The sequence below is a fragment of the Falco cherrug genome, chromosome 3 (assembly GCF_023634085.1).
Source record: "Falco cherrug isolate bFalChe1 chromosome 3, bFalChe1.pri, whole genome shotgun sequence".
NCBI lineage: Eukaryota > Metazoa > Chordata > Aves > Falconiformes > Falconidae > Falco > Falco cherrug.
Genome location: NC_073699.1, coordinates 42,594,061 through 42,614,138, shown reverse-complemented (window position 1 = coordinate 42,614,138; position 20,078 = coordinate 42,594,061). Strand labels below are relative to the sequence as shown.

The window sequence follows — 20,078 nt, the reverse complement described above, 5'->3', positions numbered from 1 at the left end:
GCTATTGCCTGGGCAAGTCCCTTAATCTTTTCTTATCAAAACAAGGACCAAAGACATGCCATGTGCAACAGATTCTGAAAGCTCCATGGAGCCAGAAAAATCCGTTGCCTGTGACCCCAGCAAAAACTTCATTAGAGACATTTGGTAGGACTTCAGTTTGCTTGTGTTTATTTGAGCCTTTTTGCTAGAATTGTTGAATTATTTGTACTATGTCAGTAATTGCCCGAGTTTGTCTACATAAGCTAAGTCATTTAAGAAATTACTTATAGAAGTAGTGAATTTGATGAGAGTATAAGTTAAGCTAATTAATCATCAGTTAGTCACGGTCTTGTATCTAGACAAGCAGCAGTCTTTCCATATGCAGTGCCTGGGGGAGATAAGTAAGAATACTGTTATCTCACATGAAGCTTTGGGGGCATTTCTTTTTTTATTTCGCTTTGATTGTGCTAGCCTGTAGATGTAATGTAAATTCATTAAAATGCAGACCCCGATGTATTTTGTACAACCTCTGCCCTTCCAGTGGTATAACCCAGATACTGTGTTCTTCAACTGAATTTCCTCAGCGCGTTGGAAAAAGAAAGCCCAGATTTCAGAAGTCCCTGTACCACAAGCATACTGCCTATTCTCTGTTTCATAAACTTGCATCCAGCAGGTAAAATAATTATCTTCAAGGCATCCCCATTGCAGAACCGTAATTCAGGAAAAGAAGTGATCTGTTGGGTACCACACTCAGAACCATTTGTAGATGAAAATTAGTGCTTAACACACCATCCAGAAACAGCTAACCAGAGCAGCTTTTGTTAGCACATCGTTTCTGTCCTGTAACTCTCCTAGAGTCAAATGTTCTGCAGCAGCTTCAGAGCCTTAGTGTGTTTCTAAGAACTCATAGCCACACATGATGTAGTACTGTAGCTGAGTGTTGATGGGACAAAGGTTTTGATGTCAATAGTGGGTTTTTATCCAAGAAGAACACTGTCACTGTTTTTATAACGGAAAGCTTAAAGCCTTTGTGGTCTCCTCTGTTACTTTCACCTTTAAGGATTTGACTTAAGTGCATTTCAGCAAACTTAGCTTTCACAAGGCAGACTTGTGATGTGTCCCTTGTCTGCTGCCAACGCTTCCTTGCATGGGGAGCTCCTTTCAGCTCACATAAGAGGACTTTCAGTGCACCTCAGTGAAACTCTTTCAGCTGCTTCTGCAAATGCTTTCTACTGTGCTTGTCAAACCTACCTGAATTGTATCAAAGTTACCAGGGCAAAAACCAGAGCAATAACTAGGAATTAAGAAGATGATGATATCTGTGTGGCCAAATGTACTAATCATAAAACAAAACAGTAAAATTTCACTGCTCTAATGGTGACCTATTTGCTATACTGTATTGGTTCCTGTATTTTACATGCTGAGTTGAAGATCGAAAAAAATTTTATTTTTCAGGGGATGATTCAGTTCATTCATACCATAGACATAGGCAAAATTCCTCAGTGTGCTGTATTTTGCTGTGAGAATATTAATGTTCTGAAGTCAGGATCAAATATTCAGTCACTTTAGCTATTTGAACAAACCAGTTGCTTAACATTTCAAGTCACTTTTTAACAAAGTCTATTTCTATACAAAAATGCTCCTAGTTAATTCATGAGTTTACCATGAATTGTTGGCTAGGCCAACCACACTGAACTCTTGAACACCCAAGGAGTAGGTGCAGTAATGTGAAAGTACTGTAAAACCACATTACTATGTTTGCCTTAAGGAAATTAACTGTATAGTAGGCCCTGCATTAGCCAGGTGTCCAAGGAACTTAAAGAAATTACATAGTGCAAAGCTGTAGTAGCAATACGAATGTTCCCAACATTGCCACCACACAGTAGGAAAGACAGCAGGTCTTTCTGTTGCCTGGGAGAAACAACTCTTCTGTCTGTCTCCTTCTCTCCTTCTGCCCTGTCACGATTAGTACAAGAACAGGATCCTCTTCAGAACTGTTACATGACGCAGTGCATGGTGAGGGAAGTCTTTCATGCAGGAGGGACTTACCAGCTCATGTCTTGGTAAGGAGGGCTGCAGAGCTGGGAAGGGCTGAAATTTCAGCTTTGTATGATTCTGTGGCTTCTTATGTGGGTCCCCGCCCTTTTAGATGTGAGATTAGTTTATTGTAAAGAAGAGAAACATGGAATTACAATCTTGTAATTTTATCAGAATTAAAGCCATGCTTCAGAAACATATAGCTGTCTTGTTGCACTACAGAGGAGTGTTCCATCCTACTCTCTATCTTTAAAGAGGCACTGGGGAGTGTGGATTAAATTATTAAATCAAATCAATAGACTAATTACATTAAAACATTAAGTTGGACAAAATTACTCAGTATTGCTTTACAATATTGTGAAGGCAAATTCCCTGCACAGCTTCACACATAAAGTAGGAAAGACTCTTACTTAATGGGACTTGGCGACAGAAGTTGTGCAAAGGATCAGAGCCAGAAATAGCAGGCAGAAAGAAATTATACTTTAGACAAAGTGGAGCAGTATTCCCTGACAGTTCTGCTAAATTTGTTGATTTATTTTAATGATTTTTTTAAGGACTGAATGATACTTTATTTTAGCAGAAGTAACCTGCCCAAGCTAGCAGGGTACATGACACTGAAGTCATGTTTTGATTAGCATCAAGATTCCTGGGTGCCTAAATCAATTCATTGTGCAAAGGTACAAAAGCCAAAAAAAGTAACACTCAGAATTATTGACGTTTGGTCATCCTTTCTCCAGTTAAGCTGGAAACACAGATGAGTGTGGTGCCCTTCCCGTTGCATGTCATCAGAACTCTGTCTTCCCCAGCACTGAAGAAAACACATTTTTAGCATTGCCAGCTCGCTGTGCTTCATCAGACATCCCATTTCTGACATCATATGATTCTAGGAAAACTTATCTCTCATTTGGTAGAGAAACATAAATGTCCTTTAGGATAGGATTGCAAAGAAACCTTTCAAAATACACAACCATAGAGGTTATAAAGCCAAAAGATAAGTAACATAAACATAATATTTATTTCTTTTTTTAAAATATCAGTATTTTGAAAACAGTTTATTGATTTATCTTGGGGGTTTGACTCATACCTTGCTTGCCATTGGCAGTAGAGTGTCTTAATTTTTCAATGCTTCTGATTTCTGCTGTTCAGTAACTTGAACATCTCTTGTCATTTTCATCTGCACAGATCACCTTCTTTCTTTAATGCTAATGCTACTATTGAAGTAAGTGAGAGTGTTGCCAATAACTTCAGAATGGAGCTTAACAGCAATATCTTTGGGGAAATTTAAGCAGAGTCCTTCAGACTATTTCAGACTGGACCTATTGTACAGCATGGTTATATCATTGTTATTCTTTTATTCCCTCTCTATAGATATAAAAGCAGTATAAAAATCTTTTTGATGTCTAGGATAGTGTATGGCATCACAGGAAAGCTAAGAAGGTCTTCTGAGCTGATTAAATAAAACCAACAAGAGTCACAGGAGGGAATGGAGGAGGGAAAACACTTCCTCGCCTGATCTGAGATATTTGCAAAAGCTACATCAATTCTCCACCAGTTAAGGATTGAAGTTTCCCTGGTGGACTGATGACCTTTGATGTGATAATTGCTGGTTTTCCTGAAACTCCAAAAGAGAGCATGTATAGTAGGGTTAGAAAAAAAAGAGATAAATATTAATGAAGCATTGAATTTTAATTCAAAACCAGCAGGAGCCAAGCAGTTAAATGCTCCTTTTCATCCCATGAAGCAGGATAGAAACTAAGATCCCTATAATATTTGCCATATAACTTACATACCTTAATCTCTGGGCAGTTGCAGTGCTGTATATCTCTATGGGTAAGTGCTTATTCTGTTGCTGAAAAGAGTATTCATTCTAGTAAGTTTTTCTTCTTTTGAAATTGTCATATAAAAATTATTTTAACACATACATATGTGTAAGGCTATTAATTTTCCATTTTGGTGGCCTTTAGAAGTTTTATTCTTCAAGTCAGGCTGGGTAAGGTGCCACGGGACAGGAAAAAAATGAAAGTATTATCCTTTTTTTTGTGTGAACCATGTGAAAGTTTCTGTGCTTTACCTGAATCCAGGTGGATCCTAAGTTACTACCTTTCATCATCCTCTTGCACACAGTTCACCACCATCTGCTTGATCATAGAAAATAACAGGTAAACTTGCTATAGTTGGCTTGCAGTTGACTTCCTCTCTTACAAGCTGGGTGAAAAGAAAAAAGTTTGCAGAGCAAAGCAGGGACAACACAGCCTGCTGCCTACCACAAAGACTTTTTTTTTAATTATTATTGTAATAGAGATGCAATTGTTTAATTTACCTGGTGAAGTTACTGTCTTCTGAAGTTAGTTTTTGCTTCAGTTAGTAGGTGAAAAGATACTTAGAGTTTGCCAAAAGTCTCCAGTCAGATGTTAATTTGCACGTCTGTCATGGCTTGGAAAAGATTAAGTATTAGCCTTTCTTATAACGTCAATCGTATTGTGCTGTTATCTTGAAGTATTTTAAAGCCAAATAAAATTGAGATTTTCAGACTGATTAGCTGATGTGACTGCAAAGGCATTTTTGTGTTCAAGAAATGTCTTTGTTACAGCAGCCATCATATCTGACCTGTTCCCTAGGTCAATAAAGATGAAGGGCTCTTGGTCTGTTGCAGAAGGAACTCATTGTGGCTCATGACTGGGCTTACTTTCATATGCATACACTCACTGCCAACCTAGCAACATACATGTTCTCTTCAAATGATTAATATAGCATCAAATGAGACATACTGTTTCTCTGGAAAATGTCCTTGTAAAGCTGACTGAAATAAGAGGTTAAATATCAAAGGGCTAACACAAAGAAAGGGAATGATCAAACAACTAGACTATTTTATGATTTACATGGGTTATTTTGCTGATGATTAAGTAAAGAAAAACCCACTGAGATGAAGAGTAAGCAATTACAATTGAGGAAACGCTCATACTTACTGCCTTATTAGTAGTATTCATAGACTGAGAGACCCTCCACAGGATGATCACTTGCTAATTCCTTATAGTCAACAGCTTTGATGTGCTTACATTATGTGATTTTCCTGAAGGAAGGAAAAAGGCAGGAAATATTCACCGAATGTATAATCACTAAGCATCAGAGAAAAATTGTGGAATTCAGGAAACATCTGTAAATAACGAAGGCTACATGTTTATTAATGGCTCTATCCCATCTTCAGCTGTCAACATCCTTTCCTAGAAAGACAGTTAATTGCAACATACGGAATAATTCCCAAAAATGAGAGCGAGATACTTCCTTGTCAGCACAGCTGACAACAGCAGTAATAGTTGGCTGTGGAAGTAGTGAAAATTTTGATTACTAGACTATAAAAAGTTCCTTTTACTGAAGTTTGTGTGGTACATGTATAGAAAAGACTTAGGAAAATTATACTTAACAAAGACTATCACAAGAATAGTAATACCTGGTTTCTCCCATCTGCAATAAGTCTTCCTTTCTGGTAAGGTACCTTGCCTCTACGCTGACAGTACTTTTAAACTCCTTTCCTGCTGCTAGGGCAGGGGAAAGGTGCTTAAACAAAAATTAGATTCAGATTTCAGTTGATATTGTTAGATAGATTCAAAAACAATTCTAGTAAAGGTGGATAGAAGAGAACATCTTCCCTGTGTGTGTGCCAGTAATGAACCAAAACATCAACAGATGGTGACTGCTGTTCCAATGCCAACAAGCTCTGTTCCTTGAGGCACAAGCATGTTGTGAGGATGTTTTTTTCTGTGAAAGCATATAGTCTAGGGACCTGTGAACAAAGTATCGTGATAATAACAATAGCCTGACCATGGGATCAGCAAGTTCATCTGCTGACACAACTGGGCTAACTTACAGTTGTTCAAGATGTGCTGCACTTGCTGCAATCGTTGACATGCCCAGTTAACAGATGATGCATCTGCCATGATAGTCCACAACACAACATAATATGCCATATTTTAGTCCCCACTGGCATTGTCATTATGGAAGTCTGAATGCCCTAAAGAATATGCAATTTAAATGCCCTCTGTCTTCAAAGAGAGAAAAGGCATGGTATTGGGGAACATTTAAATATGTAGAATGTCTGACAGTCACATATTTATATATGACAGAGAACCATAACACAGATAAAAACTGCAACATGAACCCCTCTGAAAATTCGGTATTAGTAAGAAAGTAAATATCAGTAAATCTTTTCGAGTTCCTTTACTTAGCTCCTAAGATAACACGCACCATGCATTGCTGAAGAAATGCAGTCCATTTTATATCCTGCAGTATAGGACAGTAAGTGAAACCATGGTTTTTCTTTGAACATTGACCTAAATATGACATTGCCGGCTTATCATTTCTCTTAATAATTTCTGAATAGTGTATGATTAATTTACAAGTAAAGAGATTAATTCAGTGTAAGACAGTCTTAGCTCAAATTCAAGGTTGATGAATGGAAAAAAGTCAGGAATACAGCTTCAAGGAGGTTTACCTAGATGATCATTAAGGATCTAAGCTCATGGTTCAGTCTACCTTGACATGTCATCATCCATAATAAATTACAGAATAGTGTTGATTTTGGAAAGTCCTTCTGGCTTAACATCCTCAGTAGTAATATTGTTGGGTTTTAAGGGAGGCTTTGTACTTAAGACTGTTGTCACTTAATATCGTAGGGATGTATGATCTGCTCTATGTCTTTCATTGAAGGCAGAGGTGGCCAGAGGATGATGATTTAGCTTTCAAAGGTTAAGATTTTTTAATTTCACACTTCAATGAAAACAAAAGCCTTCCAGTGTTTTTTGTTTTTCTTTCCACAACAAGAAATTGTATGGAAAATTTTTTTCAGGTTGAAAAGTTAAGGTTTTCCATCTGAGCCTCAAGTCTGGGAGTAAGCAGAAAGCTTAGCCTGGACTCAAGTGTAGTTGAGCTGATCCTTCTCTGTTTTAGTTCCAATGCTATTTCATTGACACCAGTGATAATCAATTAGCTAATTCTTTGCACAGTGAATCAAGGAACTTAATGACGTGATGTAAGAAAACATGAAAAAATACTGAAAGGGTTCTAGCCAACATACAGTTTACAAACAGAGAATGGTACATTAAAAATTTGTCCAAGAGTCCTATTCAACAGGATATTTTCATAACATATTGTATAAGGAGTAGTTGTTCAGCCATAAGCCTTAGGCAGGTATGAGACACTAACTTGTGACTTTCATTGCACTGCCTAGGAGATGCATATGATTCACACTAGTCAACCAGTTGCCTTGGTTTTAAGCAATTTCATGCTAAAAAAAATGTATTAGCAAAAGCTCTTTACTATTTGGTCATGGTTATTTGCTTCCTAAAATTGCCTTCCCACTGTGTCCTCACCTGTAAGCTAAAACCTGAATCATTTGACTGTTAACAATTGATATATATTTTGTATAGGCTGCTGAACTGGATGTTAAACAGTTAAACAGGATAGTTTATAATAAATAGACCACTGTTTATCATACTGGTAAAGTGCATAGACCACTATTTATCATACTGGGAAAGGTGCTGATTTGTGACGTGCTCCATTCTACTGCATCACAATTTTGGTTTGATGGTTGCTGTTTACACCCTTCCCCACAGAATAGCTAGTTCTGTGGATTTATCCATAACCATTTCCTGGTGAGATGTACTTCTCCATTGCAACTTTTAGGGCAACTTTTCTGCAGTTATAGATGATGGGGTTTGATTCTCATTCAGTGGGATAGATATTTTTCAGTCGTTTACAAATGATGCTGTTGCTCTCTGTGCGTGCAATGGCCATGAGGCACTGCTGGCCCTGCCTACCCATGGGGCCTTCACCTCCCTGCCTATGGCTCAGGACCCCATGCCAGCCCCTTGGGTCTCCCTGCCACCTGCCCATGGCGCAGGACCCCATTTCAGCCCCCTGGGCTCCCTCGGGCCCTGCTAGGCCATGGGCCCTGCTGAGCTGGGCCTACCCGTGGGCCCATGTCCCGCCTGTCCCCAGGGAGGTGCCCCGTGCCTGAGGCCGGGGCTGCCCCAGTGCCCCTGCCGTGCTGCGGGCTGGGCCAGGACAGGCTGCCAGACCCCGCCGGGCGGCTCCTGACCATGGCATGTAGGGCCCATGCTGGGCCCTGAAAACATGGCTATAGATGTTCCTTGAAACACAAGGGGATTTCATTTGCAGATACATAAAAATTATGTCAGTGAACGTAGGAAATGATCCCAAAAATCAGACGTTTCACCATATCTCTTTCCCAGCTCTATTCTGTGAAAAGCTGAATATGTAACTCAATATTGTAATAAGGGCCTGGCCTGTGGAGAGAAAAATCACGCAAAGAAACATATAAGAGTTTTACAAATAGTTGCAACATTGAGATAAATGCCTCTGACCAGGGTCAACAGAGTTTTAAATGTAGGAGATAATGGAAACATCATCCAGTGCCATATGATACTTTAGCATAATGCATTTTTCATTTCAGATCTTTTCTCTGTCTTTATAGCCTGAAATGTTTGGTATATTTTTGTCCAGATTTTAACATGTCTGTAACTTAAATGTACTTTACCAGCTAGGGAGAAGGTACGTTTCTAGGAGCTTTCAGTAAAATGGAAAAACAAGAAGGTGGGGTAACCCGAGCAGGTGAGCAAGCGGTGCATTAGGCTGTGTGCTATATAGGTGCTGTCATCCCTTCCCACAGGTCAGGGGAGGGGGTTTAGGGTATGTCATCTCCTTGAAACCACTCTGCTTTTAAAGGAGATGCTAAGGAGAGCTAGGAATTTTATAGAAGCGTATTATAAGATTGAATAAAAGAACAGGGGTAGGAAAAATGTTGTATTTTCAGGCTGTCCTCCTTTCTGTAGCTGGAAGCCTTTTGCACTGCCTCTCTGTTTAACACCACCACCACAGTAAGTGGTTTTTCCAAACAGTGCTCATGCTTTTCTTTAGGTGCAAGTTACAGTTTCCAGATACGCAGCAGGACACTACACACAAATAACAGAGCATTTTCAGTCTGGAAGTTTTTCTATATTAATGTTCAGTGTTGAATTCTTCTGCCATAAAGGAAAATGTTTGGGCAGCCAACAGGGGGGATTATGCCACCAGCTCCTTGTAGATTTTTTCTGAATATTCTGTCTAAGAAACATTGTTTGCTCTTCACTGTAAGCCATGGAAAACATCTCTAATTTTAGAGGGAAACTATCTGGAGGCTGTGTTAGTCTAAGAAACCTGTGACCCTCTGTCTCAGAGTACCTATTGCCAAGAGCTTATGATCAGAGCTGCCTACATGAGTAACCCTTTCTGTGGGGAAGATTCTGTGGGAACAAACACAAGTTAATAACTTCATTCCTAGTGGAGAATAACTCTGGGAAATACATTAATCATTGTGAAGTTAATAGATCATACTGCTGTCTTCAAGAACAGTATGGTTTTTGATAGATTTTAAGATATTAAGAAATAAGAAGTATTTGTAAATTTTAATACATGAAGGGCTGGTTATGATTAGCTTTTTTTTCCAAACGATTTTTCCTATAAAACTGCTTTCTTGTGGTTATAAACCTTCCATCAAAATTTCTTAAATTAAATCTGGAAATAAACACATTTTGCAAATGCAATGCCATTGTAAAAAGAGGCATTGGAAAATTATCATTATTCACTGTTTACAGCCCTGTTTGAGTTTTGCAGTCTTCTAAGAAACTAATAAACGGCCTGAATGATACTTTCAGGAACAATTGGAACTTGTTGACAGCACTAAAAATTTGAAATTCCATATTTTAAAGCAATAACTGTTTCACATAGTGAAACAGAGGATGCAGAATTTAAGCTGCCTGCATTTAGACTTTAAAATCAGCCATATGGGACAGAAGAGGTCCCTCTGGAAAAATATTCATTTAACTCCTGATAAATTACTCATTTTTGCTTGTTTATTTTAAAGAACAACATACACAGGAATGTATTCATGGCAGATGAATTAGCTCCTATATTATGAGTGTGCAGTGTGGTTAGTGTGAAACATTTACACCACCCAGCTCATCAGAAACCAGTCAGATCATTTGTTTCATTCCAGCTGCACTCTTTACATTTACATGGGGCCTGGGACAGAGGGGATTTCAAATCTCTCTTTTCTCATATATAAAGTTGCACTTTTTTCCAAGTCCTGACTGCTTTAATCACTCTGCTTTATTAACAAAACAAACCCAAAATGATGTCTGAAACAGCTTTTATTTCTGTTGAAGCAATGACCACTGAAATCATTGGAGGATTTCTCCACAGTTCAAAGGACCTTGGATAAGGCCTGAAATTTTGGCTAATTCCTGTGGCTGTGGAACAAAATTCAGACTTGAACATTTAAGACTTTTAAATGTGAGGACACAAGTCAGAGATTTCTTATAAACAGCGCACAGGGATGAAATAAGTGGAATGGGAAGTGAATAGGAAGAGTCTCAGAGTTGCGAGCAATGAGACACATGGGTATTAGTCCATGATACTACTCTATGCTGAATTCTAGGACTTGCTTTGGTGTCAGTGTCCTTTTGAAAACAGCCTACTAGTCTATTGCTGACTTCTGGATTTTTGTCAGCCTGTAACTATAACAAAACTGGTGCCTTTTTATAGCACTATTAATTTCTGATCCTGAGCATAACACAAAATGTTCAGAAATAACCAGAAATAGAAAAATTACATTTTCAGTCAATCCAGCTATTCGAAAGTCATCATTGATACATTCACTTTGCAAGGAAAGGCTCTGTGAAATTTTTGTTTCACCTAGTTCAGCACACTTTTCCCTAATGGCAATACCACTTTAAACAAATTTTACAATGTATTTAACTCAACACTTGCTAGACAGCATCTAAAATACTATTTCCAGTTCTAGGTCCCCAATATGGGAAAGACATCAATAAACTGGAGTGAGTTCAGCAGATGGCCATCAAGGTGGTTGGGAGCTGGAGCCCTTGCCCTGTGTGAAGAGGCTATGGGAGCAGAGATGGCTTCAGAGGGTCTAACAGCAGCCCCCCAGTGCCTACAGAGAGGCCACTGGGAAGACAGAGCCTCATTCTTGAGTCATGCATGGCAGGAGAGGAGGACAAGAGTCAATGGACATAAGTTGAAATAAAAAAGATTCAGACTGGATATAAGGAAAAACAAAAGTCACCCTCAGGACATTCAAGCAGTGAGACAGGGCCCCAGAGCATTTGGGCAGTGTCCATCCTTGGGGGTTTTCAAACCTGACTTGGTAAAGCCCTAAGCAGCCTGGTCTGACCTCACAGCTGAGCCTGCTAAGGATAAAGAAGTGGATTCTCTGTAAGTTGCTCTAAACATTCCTGAATTAGTTCATTGATGCAGTTTATGAGACACCTTTCATAGGAGGACATCTCATCTACATTTAGGGGAAAAAAGTTCAGTAACGCAAGCATTGATGGTTTTCCCACAATAATCACTGCAAACTGGGATACCTCCCAAATTTCTTCCCACACAAAATGAAGAAAAGCACTACAGCTCTGTCCTTCTATCTCTTCACTATCTAGGAGTAATTTCCAGTAGACTCCGGTCCTTCCCATTCCTGATCCATGCTGTATTATTCAGAAGCTCCTACCTAACGATTACCAGCTTCCATTCCTGTCCTCCATCTCTGTGCATAATTCAGTCAGGCACTGGGACATAAGGCTGACTGCCTGCTCCATCAGTGTTAGTGAAAATAATTCTCTGTGTGTTGTTCAGGCATCTTGGTAGAATCTTGGTTCATGAGCAGGCTTACAATTAACTATCTATAAATATATGACATATATGTAATTTTTAAAGATGATATAAAATCATGTCTTTTCATTGCTAAATAGGAACTTTGTTCAACAAGAAGTGCACTGGAAATAAAAACATGTCTGCTTGAATGTATTCAGCTTCATCTTCCATGCTTTAAAACTGCTCTCTCATCTACAGAAGCCAGGACTGTGAAATTGAAAGTACCTGCATATGCACTTGAAAGATGAAGAAAGTCTTTCCGCAGGCATTTTCACCTGGAAAATGCAAGCACATTTTTACGTGCTACCCTTTCAAAATGTTTCTGAGATAGTTATTCACAGAATAATTTCAACAAGTCATTCTTGAGCCTCTCAGATCTCAGAATGAAGATTATTTTCAAGCAGCTCTTTGAGAACAGATTTCCAGAATTCAAGCTGAGAGAACTGGTATTCCTCAGAGAGATAAGCTGTATATGGTATATTCTGTCCTTGAACAGGCAAGTGTGACTCTAATTTCAGGCGGGTTTGATAGGAATACTAATTTTCAAGTGTAATTCAGGATCCAGATGCTTTGTAGATTTTGGCTGTTCCCCATGTACCACTGATGGTTAGCTTTCTTTAAAAATATTCAGCAAATACCTTAAAGCGTCCTTTCACCAGGGATGATGTATCAAAGAGCCTGCAAGAGCTTGGTTTAAAGTGCTGAGCAGTCCTAATCCAGCAGACATTTATTTTGCACAGCAGAACACATGTATCGGGGTCTAAGTAAGGACTTGGATGCCTGATTTGGCAGTAAAATCCGTCAGTTGTATTCTTTGCTCTTACTTGCTGCCATTCCTGTGCAAAGTGTTTTTCACCTGGTAGGACATGGCCACATGGGATGACTTTCTGAGTTTCTCCATGATGTGTCAGTTGCAGGTCACTCTGGGAATCCCTCCCAGGTATGTGCTCGAGTGGGCACTGTGGGACAGTGAGGTGACGGCAGGTGAGGGGACTGGGAGGATTACTGTGATAGCAGACATAAGTCCCCTATGTTCCTGGGTTGGGGCTGTACCTTGTAACCTGCCAGGTAATGCAGCTTGGGGAGCGCAGGGGTCTCCTGATTACAAAGGCGATTAAAAGTAAGATTGATAGCAGGGGTGATGTGCTTCTCGGCAGTGCCTCAAGTCAGTGCAAATTCCTTGCTGACTGATCTTTATAGAAAAGGTTATGAAGCATCTGTTTTTTTGTAACAGATTGGTTTGTTTGGTCTGACTGTTTACTATTATTAGTAGGCTGGTTACTCTATAGTACAGGTTTGCCAGAGAGGAACTTACTTGAAAACCCATTTCTTGGTCTGTCAAGGAGCTTTTACATGTATAGCAGTGAAGGTAAAATTTATACTGTGCCAGGACTGGAAAAATTGCTTGACAAAAAGAGGTAATCTAGTAAGGAAGATCTTGCTTTAAAAATGGTACTCAGGACGTGATCCATTGAGTCAATCTTAGTAGTTCTATTAAGTTCAGTTTGACTTTACTGAGAGTAAAACTCATTTGAATACAATGACACTACTCAAAAAAATAAATAAATAAATAAAAGAAAAAAATCATTAGGCTTAGTGTTCAGACCTGGAAGAGAAAGTCAACAGACACCATATGCAGTCTGTAGTGCATATACATGTGCATAAGCACACAAAGTACTGATGCTACAAGCAAGTTCACTTTCTGCACTGTGTTTTAAGAGTAAATTTTTCAAAAGCACTTAGACGAACTGCCTGACTCTCTAGGTTAGCCCGGGAACGGCACCTATCTAAATTCCTGTGGTGTTTTTGAGTAGTCAATCCTTCTGCATTACAGCTAAAAGTACATCTGAGATTCTCTCCTAGGAGTACAGGTGCTGCTTTCTACATACATACACTTACATAGATTCATACTGCCAGTTCCTCACACTTAGTCCTTATATAGATTCCTCTGGTCCCCATGAGCTCCTTCTGCTTCCCCTGTGCAGTCAGCAAGGAGGGTGGCCAGAGCAGCCATGCATTAGGCTCAGCTTCTACCCAAGACCACCCACCCACATGGTGGCACAACCTACCTTAACTACTCCCTGTGATACATGGAGTGTGTACATTACCATGGGAAAATGGACATATTCTCTGTCTTCTCCTATATAAGTAGATCCATAGATATTCTGTGCTAAAGATGCTGTGTTCATATTCAAGTTGGGTATGTCCATTTATTTAGAAAAATAAACTGTTTACCAAATAAAAAATCAAAAATCCCTTTTTCAAAGGGAGTTGCAAACCTTTGAGGGGGTGTAAACAAATTTAGGAAGGAAACTTTTTAAGCTGAAAGAGCTCTCTATCTAAAGGAGATGTGAAAAGCTATGCTCTTGCACAGTTTCTAAAGCTGGAGGGCTTAAACAGGAACTTAAAGAAACGTGCAAACTGTGTTGCTGTTGTTCACCTCTGTGATATGATCTCCCAACTCGACTACTTACTGTATCACAGAATTGCCAGTGTGTTATTGTACGGGATGTTTTCATAATGCCCCACACTGCTGAAGTGAGCGGGGATATAGCAAAGATACGTAATTTTAAAATGGAATTTTCAAATTACATGAAATTCCTTCATACACAGAGGTTACTCTTTATATTTGAAAAATACTTGGAGTCTTTTAGCAGTTATATTACCTGGTAGCTGGAAAGCCACTTTCTAATATCAGAAGCCTGTTTGGAGCCTGGTCACATCTAATTATCTTTCTCAGTCTTAATTATTTAGCAAGTGCTAATAAACTGCACATATCATGACACTCATGTTTAATAAGCACATAAATTTAATTGATTTTTTTCCCTCTCTTTGAAGACTAACAGACATGGAATTCAATCACAAGGCAATGGCATTATAACTTTCAATATAACATCAGGTTTTAATAAGCCTCCTGTTTGCGGCACACATGTGCTTAAGACTGCCTGGAAACCAAATCAGTAGAGAAAAGGGATTACTTTAGATTACTTTGAAATGTGCATTGTTTGAAATGGCCTCTGGTGACCAGCTTTCATGAATGGCTGATTTTACTTGTGGGGCACGTCATCTGGCTCAATTATACCGGGCTCTTTTGTATGACAAGTGCACTTCTTGGCTGTGTTGAAATATGAAATTCTAAAACAAAGTAAATCAGATGGTGAGAAATAAATTTAAGTAACTGTATATTATTAGAAGTTTGTAACTTAACAGCAGGCACTCTTCTTACTGAAAATACATGGGAATTTTCTTTCAAAACTTTCACAGATCTGCATTTAACATAAAAACATTAATTTAAATTTTATTTAATATTTTGTTCAACTATATTAACAGCTTTAAAATCAAAGACACATTTTCCTTTTCTCAAAGACAGATCATTTCTTCTACAGTTATGTATTTTTAAAATGTTATTGGAGTTTGTTGTTCTACTCTGACATATGAAGTGTTGGAAACTTTTACCTACTAAGAATATCCCTTAACCTGTACCAAGTTATAAAAGTGGGTTAGCAAGTGTGCATTATGCTTTCAAGTCACTGCAGGCTTTTTCCTTTCCTGTCTGTAACTGTTTGCAAAATTACAATGTAAAAACGTAATATAAGGTTATGATTCTCCCTGCCTGCAATTACTTTAAATTATAGTTACTTTAAATTAATCTAGCCTGAGGCACTGATGATACAACATTATAATACACAGATTACATTTGGAAGGGGAGCAGATAACTGATTGATTAGTAAAGTGTGCTGGAAATCCAATAGATAATGATTAGATTAGACCCAGATAGAAACTGCATTCTTTGTGTTCACTGTAAATCCTATACTTTACAACTAAGATTAGGGGATTAACCTTTAAGAAGAGATGGTAGATCTTGCTTTTTCTTGACTTTTGCTATACTGTAAATGTGTTTCCCATGGCTGCAGGCTCGATATTCCCACAGGAAACTGACCCGCAGATTTACGCGGTCGTGCCTTGTAGTCTGAGATTGCAGGGTTTGCCTTTTAAATACAAGATATAAGTGTAAGATGTGAGAAGAGCATTAACATTACTAAACTTAAAACAGTCATCTGTCAACAGCTTTTTCCACTTAAGTGCTTCACTGTATTAGTGAAATTGAGAGTTGTTATTGTTGTTGTAGGGTGTTACAACCCTCTGGTTGTCAAGGCAATATGATTTAAGGAGAGATTTAAGGCTTCTGAACCACTAGGTTGCATTGGTGCAGATGAATATCTCGTCTCCCTGACCTTTTATTATGTAATTTCATTCTGTCTGCACAATTTTCATGCAATTACTAATCTCATGAAGTTACTAATTTTGTTGGGTCTTTAAGCGCACATCTGCTATGATTCATAGCATAGGCTATGTGAGACTTTAAGAGGTCCATCCACCCTTTGACATACACATCAAAGATTTGCAGAAGATGTATGCGTGTGGCTGAGAAAACCCTTTTCACTCCCTTTCACCTTGGAGTTTCCATGTATGCAAAACATTCTTGAGTACACCAGCATTGCTGGGTGGACACATTTCACTTTAAAGCAAAGAACTGAAAATGGTATGTGCAAACTACTGAATCTGATCTTTGTAGGGGCACGGGTGGGTGAAGCCACCTCCAGTTAACATGATGACAATGATTTCTGGCACTACAGGCTGACTTGGTTTTTGAAATGTTGCTGACCAGGTGCTCACCAATGTGCTCATCCTCCAAGGTCATACTAGAAATTACAAAACAAGGTCAATAGCAGAATCCCTACTCTGCTTTTTATGAATTATGAGATTCTTCTTGTTGTCCTTTGCCTTTCTACTTTTATAGAGAGTCCGATTTTAAGGAAATAGAGAACACTGGGGTCATATTCTTGTAAAAAATGTTCGTTAAAGCCAAAACTGTTAGGTCAGCAGGTCATGAGTAAAATACATAGGAAGATAATGCTCCTTTGCTTGGGGTGAGGAAGGAAAGCTCATTTTCTTGTAGTGATGGATATCTGAGGTTTTGTTTGTTTGAAAGGTTTTATCCATTTATTTATCACAGAAACCTGTAAGAAATTGTCCAAGATGATCCTTTGCATAAAGGAAATGAGGCAACTTATCACTTGCAATGACAAGGCCTTCTGCTTCTTTTCTGTGCTTTTGATATATTTTTGTGCAAGTTCCTAGCACTTGTCAGCAAATCTTAAAAATATCCTAAGTAGCAAAACATTAATTCATGGATTGTATCTTAATTATATACAACTATGTCATTTTTTTTGAGACAGGAAAATCTACGTACAGAGAAATAATTAGTAGGATACTGGATAGTAATGAGGAACAAAACACTTAACCACAAAATTGCTAGTGCATTAGGAGTTCTTGATTTAGGATCCCTGTTGTACCTTACATCCTCAATTCACTGGGTGCATTTATTGCTAGTATCAGGGGGACAGAAACCAAAATTCTCGGTCTTAAGCTCCACAATCACAGTCCACATTATTAATAGTATTAGTATTATTACTGCTGTTTCCTTTATTGACCAGAGTTGATCCATTTTTGTTTCTAAGTAAGGGTCACTAGAGCAGTGGGCCTTAACCTATGACTTTGGATAAGGTGATGTCCTCAGTGTTCATGCCCAAAATAAAATACCATCGCTGTGGTACAGAGAAGACAAAGTTGCCTGCCCTTTCTTACCACTTGGTCATGAATTATGGATGTGGGACATAGTCCATGGTATTAGGGACAGATGTGTGTCCAGTATCCTTATTAACTATCCCCACATTTGATTTCTTACAAAAAAGAAAAAAAATCTGTTCATATAAGCCAATTTCCCTGTGCAAAGATATAAGGAAGCCACATTTGTAGAATATTAAATATGAAGAAGACCATATATCTTTAAAGCTTATAATGGAGTATGCTTGTGGATATTCTGTGCCCTGTTTCTCAAACAAAGTGGACAAAATTCTGGACAGATATTTATTAGCCAAAGACAAAACGACACTTTAAGTGAAGTTAGTAAAAATGTGGACATGAAAACAAAGTGGATTTTCAAAGGGAAAATGCTCTTTTTTGAAAACAGGCTGTCTTTTGTTGTGTTTCAAATTAAGCACTTTCAGCCAATGTGCTGAAAAATCTTAAACACTTCTTGGCCAAAATGAATATAAAATCTAGGCATAGTTTCAAAAGATGCTGTTATACTTTTTTTTTTTTCTTCCTAGTCACTGAAAGATAATCTCTTAAGAGACTTAGAAATAAAGTCCTCCTAGTTTTTATGCCACATCACATGAAGTGGCACTGTAGCCATTCTTTGCAGTGCCCTGCCAAAGTAATTCAGGTTTCACGGGTAATTAATTCTCCACACCAACAAGTCCTTGAACTGCCTGTTATAATACTAGCAGCATAGTACCAACTAAAGATCCAAGTATTCAGGATTTATCCCATGAAAGGTGAGTATAAACTATAAATCTGTGCTTCTGAAAAAAAAAAAAAAACAAAACCAAAAAAACCAAACCACCTGAAAGGTGAGGAAAAGTGGTTTCTTTGTATTTCCCTGGTTTCATTTATTTACTGACTACATTTCAGTTGTCATAGATGTGTTCTATAGGAAAAATATAATTTTGATTTTCCAAATAGCATATATAGAAGTTATGTTCATTGCTTGTTTACTTGGCTAGAGAAAAGCATTTTATTGTACCATCTTGATTTCTGAACACTGCACAAAAAATTTTACTTTCTGATGTGAATTTGAAAAGGTTCCTTTCAGAATTTCTCATATTTTTGTCTATCTCTCAAGACCAATTACAGTGTTTGTAGAGGCACTTGTAGAGTACCAGTACCCAACACAAACATTGCAGCCTTGTCTTCCCTATCAAGCCTGTATTTTGACAGTTTACTTCATTTCCTTCTAGGACTGGGAAACAGGCTGTAAAAGGACAAGTTAACAAAGATCACCTTTTAGTAAAGATTTGTCTTGTGCAAAACTGAACTAGTTATGAGCAACAAAAGGTGGTCTTACTGTGCCTATGTGCAAGAACCATACAATGAAACTTGGATAATTAATTTTATATGTGTAGATCAGTCCTGATATTTTCCTTTATCCATCAAAGGAAAAAAAATAGAATTGGCAAAGAAATGCTTCATGCTCTTTCCTAGAAAAGATTTGCCTAAGGTGACCCTTACTTGCAAAAGGATTTTTTTAAAAGTAACTAATATAGCCCAAAGATGGTGAAATGAAAAATACTTGTTAATGTTCGTTTGGATTAGTGTAAATTTTATTAGCACTGAGGTGTAATTGTCAGGAACTTGCAGTTTCATACTATGGGGCATTATTCAAACACGTTGGTGCCAATGTTTGCTCGGCACAGTCAGGATGACTGCGCTTTCTGGGTCAACATTGTCTGAAAAAGTTTGCTGTACAGTACAACTGAGGTAAGAAACTAAACATTGAATCTCACTTCATGTAGTCTTTTGTGCTTTCTGAGGTGAGTCAAAGTTTTGCTATTTAAAGATCAGACATTTAGAGAAATTGTATTTCTTCTTTTGCACCAGCAGCATGTGGTGTCTGGTGTCTGTCAGAGTGCTGACTTCTCCAGTCACCCTGGTCTTCAGGGCTTTTGTCAGCTTTCATGTGACTTAGAACAAATACATGGAAATTGAACTATTTTTAAAAGTCAGTCCAGACTAATTACAGACTTCCAGTCTACTTATCTGAATGTTGTGTAATCACCGAAATGGCATTTAACATTAAATGCCAATTCCCCATGTTGGCTTTGCAGTGCTCCCATGTTAGTCAGAGGCTGAACTGTTTGTTGGTGCAGAGACAATGAAAGACAAGATTTCTCTGCCACAGATGCTTGGATTTTCCTTTTAAAGACATTCACACTCTTCTGGTGTAATTACAGCCTGCCAGAGTGAGGAGCATGAAACTGTTTAGCTTGCGAAGCTTAAAATAAAAGGTGTATATGAAAACAAGAACACGATCCCTTTTCTAGCAGCCCAGCACCAAGCCCCATCCCTTCCTTCTTCTTTGGCTTCTTACTCCGAAATTTAGAGCACCTTCCTATTAATTCATTTCTAGGTGAGTGATAGGACCTTTTTTGCCTTCTGTGTTTCTCTCAATTATTTCTGCTTATTAATCTGTTTGTAGGTCATGTTGCATGTCTGAATATGAAGTCTCAGGTGTGGGTGCACAGGTCTCCTCATGAATTATGCTCCATTCTAGCTATATACTGTGCACCCCAGTTCCCATGCAGACTTCCCCTTGGGCAGATCTCTTGAATGTTCTTGGGCTTGGGTGGTTTTGTGGGGGTTTTTTATTGACTAATATCATCGTACTTTTTCCATAGTCTCAGAACAAAACCAGAAGGAATGTATGTGGCAGGTCAATA

The 20,078-nt window shown here is 38.4% G+C and overlaps 1 protein-coding gene across 5 annotated transcripts in view; it reads left to right on the top strand.

Annotated features, from left to right (window-relative positions):
• Window positions 1-20,078, top strand: part of SULF1 (sulfatase 1) — a 127,967-nt gene that overhangs the window by 39,387 nt on the left and 68,502 nt on the right. The window lies entirely within an intron of this gene.